The sequence below is a fragment of the Amblyraja radiata genome, chromosome 19 (genome assembly GCF_010909765.2).
Source record: "Amblyraja radiata isolate CabotCenter1 chromosome 19, sAmbRad1.1.pri, whole genome shotgun sequence".
Taxonomy (NCBI): Eukaryota; Metazoa; Chordata; class Chondrichthyes; order Rajiformes; family Rajidae; genus Amblyraja; species Amblyraja radiata.
The window spans coordinates 29871942-29884116 of NC_045974.1; the positions used below are offsets into that span (position 1 = coordinate 29871942).

General features: G+C 45.4%; 1 protein-coding gene across 1 annotated transcript in view; it reads left to right on the forward strand.

Moving 5' to 3' along the window:
• Positions 1-6345: 6345 nt before the first annotated feature.
• The window catches only part of frs2 (fibroblast growth factor receptor substrate 2), a 93498-nt gene continuing 87668 nt past the window's right edge, over positions 6346-12175 (forward strand). The window contains exon 1 of the mRNA XM_033038153.1: positions 6346-6493. The gene's annotated coding sequence lies outside the window, so the exon portion shown is untranslated. The remainder of the gene's footprint in view (positions 6494-12175) is intronic.

Here is a 12175-nt window from a genome sequence, read left to right on the forward strand (position 1 = left end):
GGGTATTGGTTACACTCAATCACAACTGAACAATACACAATGGGTGTGGCGATCTTCTTCAGAATTAGTACATTAAAATTACACACATTGCTTTCGTCAAGTACAATCTGTTCCTCAAATAACGAAGAATTGTCCATCTGTACTCTTAAACTGGAGCTACCGATACCATGTTAATTCCCAATTCCAGTTAAGAGACATTGTTTAAAAAATATGGAATTGTAGGATGAGCAATAGCAGGGAGTAACTCAGCAGGTTAGGTGGCATCTGGAGGGAATGGATAGACGACGTTTCGGATTGGCACCCTTCTTCAGACTGATTATAGTAGGGTGGGAAAGTTGGAAAACAAGTGGTGGGGAGAACAAAGCCAGGCAAGTGATAGGTGGATACAGGTGAGGGGAGGGTTTGATTGGGAGAGGGAGGGGGAGGGGGAAGGGGAAGAAGAGTCCTAATACAAAACGTCACCTATCCATTTCCCTCCACAGATGCTGCCTGACCCGCTGAGTTCATCCAGCACTTTGTGTTTTAGTCAAGATTCCAGCATCCGCAGTATCTTGTGGCTCTATCAAAAATAAACTTGTTGGTTTAGTTCAGAAGTTGTAAGAGTAGAATTAGGCCTTTCAATCATGGCCAATCTATCTTATCCTCTCAACCCCATTCACCTGCCTTCTCACCATTACCCCTGACACCCATACTAATCAACAATCTATCAATCTCCACCTTAAATATATCCATCGGGTGTTTATTGGTTGAGTAGAACACTTTCAGTACTAATGTAATACTACCATAATAAATAATTTACAAATATTTTTACTTTGTATTGTTCTTCAAATAAAAAGGACTGAAAGATGCTTAGATATGGATTTATCGTACATGATATCATGTCAGGTAATTCTGCATATGTGAAGACTGTGACATCTGAACATTCTTTCTTGGAACCAGCACACAAAGGTACGCATAGCCATTCACTAACAACAACTAAAACTAAATATCTAAATATTTATTTTAATTTAGATAATCTTAAAAATGTTAATCGATTGCTTAAAAAGTAAACTGATCATGGAAACCACTTGGGAACTTCAGTACGGTGATCAGCTGTGGACTAACAGTAAATACTCTCCTAATGGTACCGAATCCTTGTATGCCCATGGAACATCGTATCTGGAAAAAAATTGTAGTTTCAGAAATCTCCATCTTTCACCCTCTATTACTGCTCCCTTTCCTCCACAGGAGTACCTCACATCATTGGGAGCGCTGCTAGTCTTGCATTCAATGCATGGATGAATCTCTAATTTATTCCTGTCCATACTGATATCTCAATCTACCCTCTTTCTCATGGCACCTCTGTCTCGTGTTTCCAACTACACTGCAGCCTTTAACCTCAACCTTCCTCTGTACAGCCACCAAGCCCTTTTCCCCTCACCATTCTCCTGCATCTCACTCCATCCTCTTTCTAAATTATCATCGCCCCATCCTCAACTCCCACCTTGGGCCTTTCTCCTCACCCCCCCCCTCTACCCTTCTGTTCCATTCTATCTTCCCTTACATCCCCTCACCCATCCACCTCCTCTTTCCTACTAAATTATTTTTTTCCCTCAATCCCTCCACTTGCTCACTTCAGCCTCACTCCGTCCTTTCTTTTCCCCATCTCCATCTATCTTACTCAGTCAATCTACCCCGTCCTGCTCCACTTCACACCCATTCTTCCCTCCTCGTTCTCCTTCTCTTACCCACACTCACCTGCTCCGTTACCCCTCTCTCTGATTCCCCGTCTTTTAACGCAGGCCCCCCTCCTCACACCTCCATTCCCCCACCCCATTTCCAACTCTGCCCCCACTTTTCTCCCTTCACAACCATCCTCTCTTTTCTCTTTTTACTGATCCCCATACCCCCTCTCATCCCATCTCTCCCACACCCCTCACCCACTACCCATGCACATCCTCTTCCCTCCTCCATATGTAACCCCCCTCATCCACTTGCTCTCTCCCATGTACCCATCTCTCCCACACCCGTCCTCCTGACCCCCCCCCCCCCAGTCTCCCAACCTACCCACCTCTCCCCATCCAGATCCTTCCTGTACTTTCCCCCTGTCCATAAACCACCACTACCACCCCTCCCATACACCCCTTTTCCCCCCATACACCATCCTCCCTATCTACCGCCCATACACCCCATCACCCCCCCTCCCCTCTACACCCCTCCCCCGTACAATACCCCACCCCGTGTACCCACTCCCCACACATTCCTCACTCCCTCCTTCTCTCTCCCCCCGCTCCCTGCTCCTCGCTCTCCCCTCTCTCAATCCCCTCCCTTCTCTCTCCCCCACCCCTCATCCTTCCCTCCTGTTCCTCCCCTCTTCTCCCTCCTTCTGGGGGGCAGTGTTAGCTGTGAGGAGGATGCTAGGAGACTGCAAGGTGACTTGGATAGGCTGGGTGAGTGGGCAAATGTTTGGCAGATGCAGTATAATGTGGATAAATGTGAGGTTATCCATTTTGGTGGCAAAAACAGGAAAGCAGACTATTATCTAAATGGTGGCCGACTAGGAAAAGGGGAGATGCAGCGAGACCTGGGTGTCATGGTACACCAGTCATTGAAAGTGGGCATGCAGGTGCAGCAGGCAGTGAAGAAAGCGAATGGTATGTTAGCTTTCATAGCAAAAGGATTTGAGTATAGGAGCAGGGAGGTTCTACTGCAGTTGTACAGGGTCTTGGTGAGACCACACCTGGTGTATTGCATACAGTTTTGGTCTCCAAATCTGAGGAAGGACATTATTGCCATAGAGGGAGTGCAGAAAAGGTTCACCAGACCGATTCCTGGGATGTCAGGACTGTCTTATGAAGAAAGACTGGATAGACTTGGTTTATACTCTCTAGAATTTAGGAGATTGAGAGGGGATCTTATAGAAACTTACAAAATTCTTAAGGGGTTGGACAGGCTAGATGCAGGAAGATTGCTCCCGATGTTGGGGAAGTCCAGGACAAGGGATCACATCTTAAGGATAAGGGGGAAATCCTTTAAAACCGAGATGAGAAGAACCTTTTTCACACAGAGAGTGGTGAATCTCTGGAACTCCCTGCCACAGAGGGTAGTCGAGGCCAGTTCATTGGCTATATTTAAGAGGGAGTTAGATGTGGCCCTTGTGGCTAAGGGGATCAGAGGGTATGGAGAGAAGGCAGGTACGGGATACTGAATTGGATGATCAGCCATGATCATATTGAATGGCGGTGCAGGCTCGAAGGGCCGAATGGCCTACTCCTGCACCTAATTTCTATGTTTCTCCTCTTTCAATCCCCCTTCTTCCTCCCCTTCTCACTCCTCCTCTCCCTCCTCCCCCTTTTCCCCCCTCCCCCTCTTTTCCCCCTCCCCCTCTTTTCCCCCTCCTCCTCCTCTCCCCCCCTCCTCCTCCTCCTCTCTCCCTCCTCCTCCTGCTCTCTTCCCCCTCCTCCTGCTCTCTCCCCCCTCCTCCTCCTCTCTCCCCCCCTCCTCCTCCTCTCTCCTCCCCCTCCTCCTCTCTCCCTCCTCTCTCACCCCCTCCTCCTCTCACCCCTCCTCCTCTCTTCCCATCCTCCTCCTCCTCTCTCCCCCCTCCTCCTCCTCTCTCCCCCCTCCTCCTCCTCTCTCCCCCTCCTCCTCCTCTCTCTCTCCCCTCCCCTCCCCCTCCTCTCTGCCCTCCCCCTCCTCTCTCCCCCCTCCTCTCTCCAGGGCCAGCCTTAAGCCGATTGGACCGATTTCTCCCAATTAGGCCCCGCGCCTAAGGGGGGGGGGACCCGCGATAATTTTATGTATTTCGTACGGAAATACAAATTCGCATTGTTAAAAAAAGATTATTTTAAAAACATCACGTTACGAATTTTTTTACAAAACGAACATGGATAACAACTTCTGCACGGCCATCAAACACAAATGATTTGTTAACTACTACTGTTAGCACTTATTAACAGCCAGGAGTTAACACGTAGTTATACAATGTATCATCAATGCATCGATCCACATTCCTCAGTAAATGTAATTGTGTTTTGAACAAGTATTAATGACGCTGCGTTCCTTTGAATGCAATTCATGTGGCGTCATCAATACTTGATCAAAACACAATTTACTGAGGAATGTAAATCGTTGCATTGATGACACATTGAGAATTTCTTAAAACTCACCATCAGAGTTAGATAAAATTTCTCATGAGGGGCTTACAGCTTCTACCCCCCACCCCCTTCCTTCCCAACCTCAGCCTCACAGACCTTAGCGTACCCTTAGTTCCTAAAACCCATTTCTATCACTGATCTGGCATATAAATTCATGACGGTGAGATTTAAAAATCATGTTATATTCTTGTGTGAATGGGATTAGTTTGTTATTTGGATACTCAGGCTATTTAAAAAATATATCCTTTTCTTAAGAAATGGAATCTACAGGACATTCTTAATGGGAAAGTAGTGGGCAGAAAGGCATGTCATGTGTGGTTTGAAGAGCAAAAACTTGTAGTTCTGAGGAAAAACAAGGTGTACAGAGTTGCTTATTGGTTACAATCTGAGGAGTATGATGATGCTACTGATTATGTCATGCCAATGTACCAGCTAGCAACTGATCTTCTCCATAAAGACCTGGTCTATTGCTAGAAATTGTAATTTATTTACCTACCTGTTACGGACTTACAGCATATAATACAATAATATTAAAGTTCTGATCTTGAGAATATCACATTTTTTTATTTTCAAGGCAGTCTAGGTGTTTATTACTATTTCTGTCACAACGGTCAATTTTGTAATTAGCTACAATTGAGTAATTAACTAATTATATGCTTTAATTTCAGGTCATCCAAGTAAAATGTTTTATGTTTGTTTCAGATTGCTTCAATCTATAATAACTGAAAATTTCATTCAGTTATGTTAATTTTTAAGAAAGTTATGGGCTTTTGACTGTCCTCGATCACAGCTTTTGTGTTAAGTCAATGGAAAAGCAATAGGGAACAAGATGCTAATTTCCAAGTATGAAAATGGCCATAACATTTTTAATACTGAAGATATGAAAGTGAATTAGGTGTCAAATTAAACTTATTTTTATGCTTTATCTGATGGGATAAATTGCAGACTTGATTTTTAAAATCTCAAAATGTTGTAACATTGCTAGAAAATGTACCTGCATCTTGGAGGCCGAAGGTTAGGTTGTTAGTCTGGCCAGGGGTAAAGTTGCGGGGAGTACAGGAGCGTTGAGAAGGAGGGGGTCGGGGATCATGCCAGCATCCAGTTCAAGAACCGGTCAGCGGGCGGTGGATAACAGGACAGCGGGCGGTGGAGCTTACTCCATATGTCAGGGCGAGTAACCTCAATTGATCCCTTGTTCGCGCTGACACAGGAGTAAGCTCCACTGCCCACTGTGATGTTATCCATCACCCGCTGACCCACTCCGCTCTATGATCTTTGCTCTTGAGCTGGTCCCCTCACTGTTCAGATGGAGAGCACTGCCAGAGGTGAGCGGGCTGGCAGAAGGCGCTGAGATGGCAGTTGGTTCCGCTGTCCAGTGATGGCAGCCGCTCGTAGCCACGGGAGCTGCTTCCCTCCCCGGCCACAATGCGGTGGCTCCGCTCCCGGAGCGCCGTGGCAGTGGTGAGTGAGTTGGTTACTAGCATGATCCCCGACCCCCTTCTTCTTAACGCTCCTGCCCTCCCCGCAACTTTACCCCTGGCTAGACTCCCCACACGCTGTGAAAGGAACTCTCCCTCCAATTGGTCCTTTGAACTAGTATATACATTCAATAAGATGACAACTGATTCAACTTGTTCCTGTGTGCTCCCGTTTCCCCCCATCTTTCCACCTGCTGTCACCCTCCACCCCCCACCCATTCAGTAATTCAGAAAGAAGGAGATTTGGAAGCTTGGGCAAATTGAATTGTTACTTTATTTATTTTAATTTTTACGGAGGAAAACAATCTGCGCATGCGCGGTTAAGATTTTTTTTTTTAAGCCGACTGTCATATTAGTTATCAAAGTGTTCAAAAGGGAACTGCAGATGCTGGAATATCGAAGGTACACAAAATTGCTGGGGAAACTCAGCGGGTGCAGCAGCATCTATGGAGCGAAGGAAATAGGCGACGTTTCGGCCCGAAACCGTCTGAAGAAGGGTTTCGGCCCGAAACGTCGCCTATTTCCTTCGCTCCATAGATGCTGCTGCACCCGCTGAGTTTCCCCAGCAATTTTGTGTACCTCCTGTCATATTAGTTATATTTCTATTTCTATAAAAATTGTTCCCAATTGGGCCCCGCGCCTCCTAAGGCTGGCCCTGCCTCTCTCCCCCCTTCCCTCCTCCCCTCTCTCCCTCTCCTCTCTCCCCCTCCCCGCCGGCGCTGTGTGACCCGGAAGCAGAAGCCCGGGGAATGTGAGTGCTGTGCCGCGGCCTGCGCTGCTGCTGTTGCTGAGCCGCCACCGCCGCCGCTGCTGCTCCCGGAGCGTTTCCCCGAGCCCAGCCCGGTCGCACGCACGCGCTCTGCTGCCCGCAACAGGGATGTGAGTACCGGGCACATTATCGCGGCGGGGAGGGTCGCGAGGCACTGCGGCAATGTAAACAGCGGAACGGCGCCGTTTTCCTGCGGCTGCGAGAGATGTGAAGCAGCTCGGATACAACCCCCGCTCCCCGCCCCGGCTACACACCTCCCCCCCCGGCCCCAGCTACGCACCCCGCTCCCCGCCATGAACCCCCCCCCCCCTCCCCCCCCGGCCCCAGCTACACACCCCGCTCCCCGCCATGAACCCCCCCCGGCCCCAGCTACACACCCCGCTCCCCGCCATGAAACCCCCCGGCCCCAGCTACACACCCCGCTCCCCGCCATGAACCCCCCCCCCCGCTCCCGCTCCCCGCCCCGGCTACACACCCCGCTCCCGGCCATGACCCCCCCCCCGCTCCCGGCCCCAGCCCCAGCTACACACCCCGCTCCGGCTACACATCCCGCTCCCCGCCATGAACCCAGCCCCAGCTACACACCCCGCTCCCCACCCCAGCTACACACCCGCTCCCCGCCATGAACCCCCCGCTCCGGCTACACAGCTCGCTCCCGGCATCAATCCAGTCCGAGCTCCAAGCTGCCCCATCCCACCTCCTACCCCCATCCCATCCCCGAATCCTCGTCTGCTCATCCGACCTCCGTGCCCCTACCGCCATCCCGTCCCCGTCCCATCCTTATTCCAAACATACCCTGTCCCATCCCACTCCACCTCACCCATCCCGTCCCACCCCTTAGTCCCATCTCTAGCCTACTCATCCCCAACCCCAATCCCATTGCCTACGCCCAACCCCTGCCCCTTTGCCCCCATCCAATCCTGTGAATTTTTTATTACTATAGTATTATAAATAATTATTTCTATCTTGAGACCGTGTCCATTGACATCTTCTTGTCGTTGTAGACAATACACCTGCATGCAGTAAACATCACTTATAGTTGATATACGAGCTTAATGAAGAAAACTGTTTCCATAAGATCTTGTTCCTTAACCTGGAGGATGACTTGAATTTCATACAAAATACCTTGTATAAAAAGAAATTCGGAGTCAGTCATTTCACCACTGTTTTCTTCAAATACTTAATGACAGGATTTCCTGCATAAAATTGAGCTTGTGCATATTTTGTGTATCTCAGATTCCATAGCCCTTTATTATGTCATTTTGAAGACTGGAAATTATGCAATTTTGGATTTTATCTCTGAGAAATTAAAGCCATGTCAAAAATGCAGGACTCTTAAATAATATTTAAAATCTAAAATTACTTTCATATTCAGATTTGAAAGTTGCGGCGTTGGATAATTATTTCTCCAGAAATTGCCAATGAATTATGTTTAAAATAGTTATCTTGTAAATTTTTATTTGTGCGATATTGGTTATTTTGCTGCTCTAGATAAATTTTCATTTTGCTAAAACATGACAAAATGTTTGTAGATTCTGGCCATTAACCAAATTAATTCTCAACTATACGGAACACCTTGGCATTTGCTTCTTGGAAGAGTGCTGGTATAAAGAGTGGAAGGATTTGCTGATCTTTGTTTTGGTACATGCAGGAACATCTTGTCAACATTACGGTTAAGCTGAGAACTTTATTGCAAGTGTGTCTATCAACTGATAATAAATCCATAACAATTGGTTGTTCAATTTTCAGACCAACATAATCTTTTCAAAGTATTCAGTATTTGATATTTACAAAGTTTTACTCCAAATCCTTTCGGAAAAGCATTGAAACTTTACACCAGTTTATAAATTATTTGTTTGAGACTTGCTGGAAGGGCCAGCATTTGTTATCCATCTCTAATTGCCTTTGAGAGCTCATAATGAGCCACTTTCATGCACTACTCAGTTCTCCTGGTAAAGGTATTCTACCAGTGTAGTTGCATATGGAATCTCATGGTTTGGATCCATTGATGATGAAGAAACAAATAGTGCCAAGACAGGTTGGAGCGAAAGCTGTGGGTGATGATGTTGCCACCCAGCTTCTGTTTTTATACTTCTTGATAGCGTAGGTTGTTGTCTTTGGGGGGCGGGGGCTATTATGCCTTGGTGAGTAATTGCTGTGCATTCTGTAGATGTTGCTCAGCCATTGTAGACGGGTGATGGAAGGAGTGAACATTTGATAAGTTGAGTGATGGTGAAACAGACTGTTCTCTCTTGAATGGTTTTGATCTTCACTGTTATGCCTGCACTTATCCAAACAAGGGATAGTATTACATTGCACTCTTGATTTGAGACTTGCAGATCGTGGAAAGGTTTTGGGGGGCTCAGGGATAAGTCACTCACTGCAGGTCCAGTTAAGTTTGTATTTGATGGTGATTTTTAAAATGTTGATTGTGGGGTACCCAGTGATGATAATGTTGTTGAATGTCAGGTGGTCATACACTGGCACTTAAATAACAAATAATGTTAATGCAATATCCCAACCCGTGGATATTGTGTAGGTCTCGATACAGGCATAAATTGCTTCATTTCCTGAGTTGCAGTGAATGGAATTGAACATTTTGTGATTATCGGTTGAATATAGCTCACTAAAACAGCATAATATTTAGTGCTTCTCAGTGTTTGGACTGTTTTGCAGTATCTTTCACAACAAGATGCAAAGTATAGTATATATTGTTGTTCCACAGCACCTTTTAGAAAGTACAATCATTTGTGCATGCTTGGTGCACAATTTGGCATTGGCTTCCCACCTTTTGCTCAATATTGCAATCACACAATACATTTAAAATAATAGGATATCCTAAGGCACGTCACATCAAGGAGGAGATATAAGGGCCAGTGATTGTAAAGAAAAAGCGTCTTAGCCGAAATGTATGTAACATCTAAAAGGACAAGGAAGTGGAGAGATTTGAGGATGGAATTCCAGGAATTAGGTAGATGATGGCTAAAACTAGAACCTCCATTGGTGCAGCATGATAGTCCAGTGGAAGCTTGGAGATTATGAACGTGAGGGTAGGAATTAAAAAATTAAAGCACAGATAACTATTGTAGGTCAGGAAGCATAGGGGGATGGATGAATGGAATCTGATGTGAATTAAGATATAGGCCGCAGAGCTTTAGACCCGCTGAAGTATTTGAAGGCTGGGAAATGGGAGCATTTCATTATTCCCTGTTGAAATCATTTTTACCTTGTTTCTATTTTCCACATACCACTAAGATGGCCTTTGTCAGAATCACCCGTGTCTGGGGCAATGACTGCTCATATTACCCTTCTGATTTTGATTGACGTGTCCTTTAGAAGTTTGCAGAGATACAAGATTAAAATTCATCCAGAATCTGACCATTGCTATTCCACGCTATTCTATATTTTTTTGGGATCCAATCCAAATATTATCCGGAATCTGTCCTGACAAAGGCACACAGCCAATGGCGCATCCCCATTCAGCCTTGTATTGCAGAGCTCGTGTATGTGTCCAACATTTAGCACTTGGGCTGATTGCGCAACGCTTAAGTATGTTTATTCCTTTGCCTTTCCTGTGCCAGTCAAACTCGCCAATTCACCTGCAGGAGCTTTACTGAGTTCAAGTTGTATCTCATGCCCCTTTCAACTGCAACTTTTCCAAATGCTTTGTTGGCTATCCAAAGTCCGGTGTTCCTTCTGTTCAAAAAACACTTAAGGACCTTGGTCTTAAAATATGTCTTGAGAGGGGAAGCGTGTGGGAGAGAAGATGGAAATTGTAAGAAGGTTGTTACTGAGGTAAGCCTTTCAGCCTATCTCACTTAAAATATATGGTGGAGATCTTGGCAATTTCCATCCACGTTGACCTCTAAGAGATCTCCCTGAATATTCTGGGTAACTCATTGTTTCATTGTTTGATTTTAACGTACCACCACAATTACATTTGGTGTTTGTTAGAGTAAGAAAATAGTCATATATACCCATGTGATATTGCTGACACAGGGCTTTGGAGTATCAACTTACTGTGGTGTCCTTGAGTATTACTATTAATCACAGTGTTTGAGAACTTTGTTTGTGAAGACATTTGTAATGGTGGATTGATGAAATTTATCTCAAAACTGATCAAATCAGGGAACTTAAACTGTACTGCAAGAGGAAAATTGGGTGTTAACTTGCTTGTTAATCGGTAGCTATTTGTACCTGTGCAATATAATTACTTCTAGGCTTTATTCATTTTTCACTACAGGCAAGATCTAAACAAGTTACATGTTTTGCTGCATATTAAAATATTAAAAACGTTATCATAGTTACTTCAATCCATAAGTATAAAACTCTACATAAATGGTATAAATTTTCTTTGTGGAATTCAAATTTTCTACCCCATGTATTTTGTTGCCAGAAAAGAAATGAGAAATTTACATAGTTTGTGAGGTGGGAAAAAAGTAATCATAAAGTCAATATTTTTCACTGTGCTCACAAAGTAGCTTACCAGACTGTCAGCTTTGGCTCGGTGGTAGCACTTTGGCCTCTGAGTCAGAAGGTTGTGGGTTTAAACCCTGTTCCAGAGACCTAAGTGCATATTCTAACGCAGTACTTGGAATAGTAATGGGTTGTGGGAGTATTGCACCATCTGAGGGTCTGGCATTGTATGAATCTTTAAGCCAGGCCTCATCTGTCCTCTTACGTGATAGTAAAATATCCATGGCATTATTCTGGGAAGAACAGAAAAGTTCCTCTGTGGTACTCGTGCCAAAAGGAAAGGAATGATGAGACATTCAATATTCTATTTTTATAACATCATTGATTTTATTTTTCCTTTCCCTGGCTCAATGAAAGTTGACGCCGTTACCTATGCTGATTGTTAATGCAAATGATTAGCTTGCTTTCAGTGTATTGAAAATTCTAGTTTTTTTTAACTTCATTTACTTTTTTTCCCTTTCATGCAAATTGCAATTTCGCAGATATTGGTAAAATTTTAAGAAAATTGTCTTGCCAGAGTTGACCTTGTAAGATCAAAATGCTTGTAAGATCAGAAGAGGATTGGGAGAGAGCTTTTCCAAAAGGTAGTTCGTTGCATTCAATGGACTGTACAAAATAGTGGGCCTGTCCAACTTTGACTGTCAAGTTCCCGGCAGTTGCCTGTAAAACCGGCAACTGGAACAGCGACTGTCAGAGTGGAACACACACGCACACGCACACACACACCCACCCCTACCTTCACCAGCCCATTATGCAGGCGGGGGACAGGGCAAGCGGGGGAAGCACTGTCTAAAAAAATCACACGTTGCAAAGCCAAGGTGATACAGACACACACCACGATGAACAGGAAGGTTGGCGCTGTAATTATGACGGCTAAAGCACAGTGTACGTTAAGTCCTTTAAAAGAGGAGGGGGAGAAGGAGTGGAGACAACTTTTAAGAAGCCAGAGATACACGGCTGTGAAACTCGGCGGACATTTAATATTACCGATCGGTTATCTTTGGTTCTGAAAACTACTGCTTAGCTTTTATTTTCCCAGTGAGCCAATGAAATTCACTGGTCAGCACCGGCAACAACCTCCGAGAACCTCCGAGAATCTTCGATCTCCTGGCAACCCATTAGGATCCCCTGGCGATCCACCTACAGCACGAGAATTCTCGCTACTCTCCATGGAGGCTTCATTCTAGTCGCAGCTAATTTTTCAACATGTTGAAAAATTTGCGGAGACCTTAGTGAGGCCTCGACTAGTTCCCAGAATGCGGGAACTCCTCACGACCACGAAGGCGACTCCCCGGCAACCACCCGCGAACATGGGG